The 5747-nt window shown below is 41.6% G+C and overlaps 1 pseudogene; it reads right to left on the reverse strand.

Moving 5' to 3' along the window:
- Positions 1-4020: 4020 nt before the first annotated feature.
- Positions 4021-5198, reverse strand: LOC102868043 (annotated as a pseudogene).
- Positions 5199-5747: the final 549 nt, after the last annotated feature.

Raw genomic sequence — 5747 nt, forward strand, 5'->3', positions numbered from 1 at the left:
GGGGGGGGGAGGAGGAGGAGGAGGAAGAAGTTGCTTTTCATTTAGATTTTATAACTGCGAGATGGTTCTTAAAGGCTCTTCCAAGCAGTGACTTTTATAGGGTGTAGAAAAACTGTAGAAGAATAGCCTCAGAAATGGTCAGACCAGAGACATGGTAGCAAGTTTCAGCTCATACCTTCTTTGTCAAGGCCACTGAAGGGACACCCAATGTTTTTTGAAAACTACAATGTAAAGAACAGATTAATTGTGAGCTGGTACTTCTGAGTCCATTATTGCTGTGTCTACCATCTCAGTGGTCAACTACAAAAAGATAGGACCCTGGAGAAACCAGTGTCAAGTAATAGAACTTTCTGTTGACTGCAGGAAAGGGGAAAGGGACAACCAAGAGCAGATGTTTGCTTTTTAACTCCAAAAGGTGCTGTCAATTTGATGTTGAGAATGATTTCTATAACTTGCAAGAATTAATTGACATTCTCAGAGTATGAAGACTGAAAACACTTCTTTTGGTTCAAGAGCATCTCTTAGCTTTCTTAGGTAGGTAAACAAAACTGTTAACAAGTGGCATTTACAGCCTCTGCAGGGATTTTCTTTTCTTTCTTTCTTTTTTTCTTTTTAGCTTTATCCTACATTAACCTATTTCACATAAGAAAGCACACTTTGTTTTGTGAAAGCCAGGATTTCCGAGTAGTAAGCCATACATCGTTTTGTGAAACCCGTGTTGCATGACTTCTGAACTGCAGCTTTCCCCTGATTTTGCAGTGTTCCCATGAAAGTAAGAATTTGTTGTTTTCAAAAATCTGTGTTGTACAAATTCTCAAATGTGGTTTTGTCTTCCATACCAGTATTTCCAAGTAGTAAATTTTACATTGTTTTGTGAAACCCATGTTGCACTAATTCTTAACTACAGCTTTTTCCTGCATTCCATTTTTTTTCAATAGTTAAGAATACTTTGTTTTGTGAAACCCATTTTACACAAATTATAAACTGTATCTTTATGCTACATTACAGTGTTTCTATGTAAGAAAGCACACACTGGTGAAACTCAAGTTGTATGAATTCTCCATTGCAGTTTTTTTTAAGAAACAAAAAAATTGGTTTGCTTACCAAGTTTGTATACATTGTATTCCACACTATTCTTCATTCACATTGTGTTTCATACAGTCATTCCCATCCATTTTATTTTATAAAATTCATAGCCATTGGACTATTGTGTAAGTTTTTCACTCCATTGTCAACATGACTAGCTAAGAGAATTTCTGCTTGCTGGCCAAGCATATAAATAACTATGACTCTTCCTAAAGGTTTGTGGGGTAGGGAAAATGCAATGAAAACTGAAGTGACTGTTTTCCAGGAGACATAAGGACCCTATATTGACCCTTTCATTATCCAGCCTTCTTTAAGACCTTGGGTTTATTCCTCAGGCTGCCTAGCAAAGTGGGCGGGTGCTCCCAGCAGTTTCACAACTTTGCTCTGGGTTTGCAGAGGTCAGCATTTACTGAATACGCCTTGTGCTAACCAGATGTTAGCTTGAAGCCTCCCAGGTTGATGCACAGCTACTCTTGTATCATTCTGTACTGCCTTCACTATTCAATCTTGTCCAAGGGCAGCTGGCAAAGAGAGGGCTGGCCAGTAGCACTTGGTCAGTAGATCTTAGCCCCCATCTGGATCTTCCTCTGAAGACAGGCACTCTGCCCTTGTATATCACTGTGGCTTTTCCATATTCTTTTATCATAGTTTAGGGTTACTTTCTAACTGATCTAATCATTGAAATATAATCACATAATATATACTTGCTCCAAAATGTGAGATGATCCCATGTGGCGTAGCATTGTTCTCATCATGTTTCTGTGTTTTTTGTTTGTTTCCTCTTTACTTTCATGAAAGTTGTGTTTTTCTGTGCAAATACAATCACTCTGCTAGCATTTCCCTGCCTGGGTCTGTTGCATATATCTGCTATTATTGTATTATTATATGGGTTCTTATATGGATTGTTTCCCAGTGAAACTCTCAAAAATGGCAGTAAGCGTGCAACTCCATAGCTCACTTGTCATTTTATAGTTAGAAATCGTACATTAGAATGGATGTTGAATGGATGTCACTTTGCTACAAAAAGTTGAAGACAAAAATGATATTCAGTCAACAATGAGGGGCTAAACCCCAGTTAAAATAAATGTATTTTTTGAGAGAGATGTGGATCATTGAGATTTTCCTTCAGGATCCAGGACCGTGGCATGTGATGGCTTAACTGAGCCCCTGTTAGCAGGCTCTATTTGGCTGTGAATTGCTGGCTTGTGGTGAGTTGAATAATGAGCTAACTTATAAATGAAAGGCCTCTGTCTCATTTTCAGACTCATGAGGTTATATAGTTTACTTTGTTAAGCACCCTTATTTAAATCAAACCTAATGATGTAATGTTAGTGTTATGTCCCCTTGTGTGCTGTACAGGGCTCAATCTGGGCTGGACCCAGTTCATGCATGTAGACAGAGAAGACATCTCTACAGAGAAGACATTTCCCCATGTCCTAATGTAGAGCCATTCCCTCAGTACGCCCCAACTGTATCTGTTATTTTTGGTTTATACACACTGATTCTTACTAATAAATATTTCTAATTTTATAAAGTTTATCTCATTATTACCATAATGTTCAATGGTTTTGGGTTTTTTTTACCTAACAGTCATATGAGGATAAAGAGCACCAGTTCTCCAGAGGAACTTGTGCCCCTGTACATATTGAAGACATGTAAATTGCTTACAGAAACACTATTTAGAAAGCACAAAGCTGTCAGTCAATAAGGAAACAAGGAAATAATATAAGCCTGTCAAATGGTGCAAAGTCTCTGGTGCATACATGTGGTGGTCTGCCGAAAAACCAGAGCTCCTATCCTGATTCATGTTGATGACCATCAGAGGGCCCTACTAAGTAAAGTAGGTTGAGGAAATGCAAATGGATATAAACTCACACAGCAATATGTTGTTCATGGATGTTAAAAGCTCATGAATTTCATGATGGTATTACCTCCAATGGGGATAAAAGTGAACTGGTTCTAGGAGAAGGCCACTTAGCTTAATTTTTAAAATTAATTTTAAAATTATGAAATAAAAAGCTAATATAAAATAATCTTGGTTTTATGTGCCATTGAGTCACCTGCAACTCATAGCGACCCTATATACAATATCTCTGAAGCGTGCCATTTCCTAAGCCTGTCTCACTGACTCCAACACACTTATCCCCATTGCCCTAATTACTGTATCAATCCATCTCATCTGGGTTCTTTCTCTCCTGTACGGTACATCCACCCTTCCAAGCATGATGTCCTTCTCCAAGGATTGGTCCCTCCTGGCCACATGCCCAAAGTTTGTGAGATGGAGCTTCAAAATCCTAGCCTCCAGGAGAAACTTGGTTTCACTCTCTCCAAGACAGACTGATTTGTTGTGTCTTAGTGATCCATGGTATGTTAAGACTCTTCTTCAGCACCATAACTCAAAGGCATCAATTCTTCTACCATCCATGCATAGCAAGTAATTGTGAAGACCACAGACTGGATCAGGTGCACCTTTGTCTCTAGACTGACATTGTTGCTTCTCAGTACTCTGGAAAGGTCTTTGAAAGCAAATTTACCTAATGTAATTTCTCTTTTGATGGATTGGCATTGGACATTTTTTTTCTCACATTTAATTTTTATTTATTATGTTTTTTTTAATGCTGCACACAACAATATTTATTTCATTTATTTGTTTGCTGCTTGTATTTATTTATTTTTTTTTACTTAAAGTGAGAGGGAACTTTTGTGGCCTTTTTTTTTTTTTAATTCTTTAACTATAGGCCGCCTTAGGCTTTCTAAATTGTATAATATTTAAGCAAGCTGAAAGGGAAAAGGGGTTTTTGCAAAAAATCACTCGGGGAAAGGAAAGGTTGCTTGGTTAATCATGCCCTACAGTGGGTGATTAACTGCTTCTAGAATTAAGTTTCATTTTTAATTAACTGTGCTTAAGGTTTTAATTATATCAGTGTTCCCTCTTTACGGCAGCGCATACTGACGAAGGTGCATGCGCTGAATGATGTCACGGCAGTCGTTGAACACGCGGTGAATGTTCTCGGTGTCCACAGCGCAAGTGAAGTGGGGGTAGCAGTAGTGGCGCCCATCTCCACTGGCGGTGCTGATTCTCAGAAATTCGTCGCGGATGAAGTACTTGGCCCGGGTCACGCGGGGATCCTCGCCAGGCTCAGGAGTAGCATCCTCAGGAGTAGTGTAGCGAGCGAACTCTGGGAAGTAGTCCTCGATCTTGGACTTGCCAGCAAGGACCTTCTCGGCCAGCAGATCTTGCTTGTTGAGGAACAGAATCACAGAGATGGTGCACAGCCATCTGTTGTTCCAGATGCTCTTGAAGAGGTTCAGAGCCTCCTGCAGACGGTTGGTCTGGTTGTCCTCGCGAATCACCATGTTGTAGCTGCTGCTGGCCACCACGAAGATGATGGCAGTCACATCATTGAAGCACTGGATCCACTTGCGGCGCTCATCGCGCTGGCCACCCACATCGAACATGTGGAAGTTGACCTTGTCCACCTGGAACTTGGTCTCAAAGATTCCAGAAGTCAGGACACGGCAACGCAGCAGGTCCTGGTCGCTGGGCACATAGTCGGCCTGCTTGATGACATCGATTTTGTCCAGGAAGTACTGGGCACAGTCGATGAGCTAGTACTCATTGGCACGCTCGTAGCAGGCACGCACCCCTTCATCTTCCCAGAGCGCCTTGGCATGCTCGTAGAATTCAGGGGGGAAATCAAAGTCAGGCATGTTCATCACGCTCAGGATGTAGTTCACTCTGAACTGGTTCTCAGGGTTGGCCAGCTCCACAGGGGGAACCAGGTTGCTCATGGCAGCCACAATGGTTTCAATGGCCTCCTTCAGGTTGTTTTTGATGTCCTGCACTTTCGTTGCCTTCTCACCATCGCTGTTGCTCCTGGTAGCCTCTCTTCGCCGCCCTCTCCATTAAACCCATTAACATGCAGGATCCTCATCTGCTTCACAATGGTGCTTTTACCAGATTCTTCAGCACCCAGCAGCAGCAGGCGGTGCGTGGCCCAGTAGACCTGCTTGTCCTTCTGCAGCTGCTTCTCGATCTTCTTGCTGGCCTCGCGCTGCGCCTTCTCCTCGTTGTGCTGGTCCTCCGTCTTGCTATTGCCGAGACAGCCCATGGCAGTGGGCCGGGGACGCCGGGCGCGGGCTCCGGCATTGGACATTTTTAATCAGACGATCATATGATCTACTATGCAGGAGAGGAAAAGGTGAGAAAAAATGGGGTCTCTTTCATAGTTTAAAAAGGCCATATCTAGATCCATTTTGAACTACAATTTTGTTAGTGATAGGATAATACACATACAAGTAAGGCCTGTTAATACCATTATCATTCTAATTTATGCACCAACAACCAGAGCCAAAGAACAGGAAATTATTTCTACCAACTTTTGCAGTCAGAAAGCAATTGAAATTGCAACCAATATGCATTAATAATAATGGGTGACTGGAATGCAAAGTTGGAAACCAGGAAGAAGGAGCAGTAGTTAGAAAACATGGACTTGGTGACAGAAATGAGGCTATGGATAGAATGATAGAATTCTGCATGTTGTTGTTGTTGTTATGTGCCATCGAGTCACTTGCGACTCATAGCGATCCTATGTACAAGAGCCCTAAACGTCATTCTATCCTGTGCCAACCTCGCCGTCTCAAACACACTCATTCCCACC

The sequence above is a fragment of the Elephantulus edwardii genome, unplaced genomic scaffold, assembly GCF_000299155.1.
Source record: "Elephantulus edwardii isolate Elephantulus edwardi_28Jun2011 unplaced genomic scaffold, EleEdw1.0 scaffold00196, whole genome shotgun sequence".
NCBI lineage: Eukaryota > Metazoa > Chordata > Mammalia > Macroscelidea > Macroscelididae > Elephantulus > Elephantulus edwardii.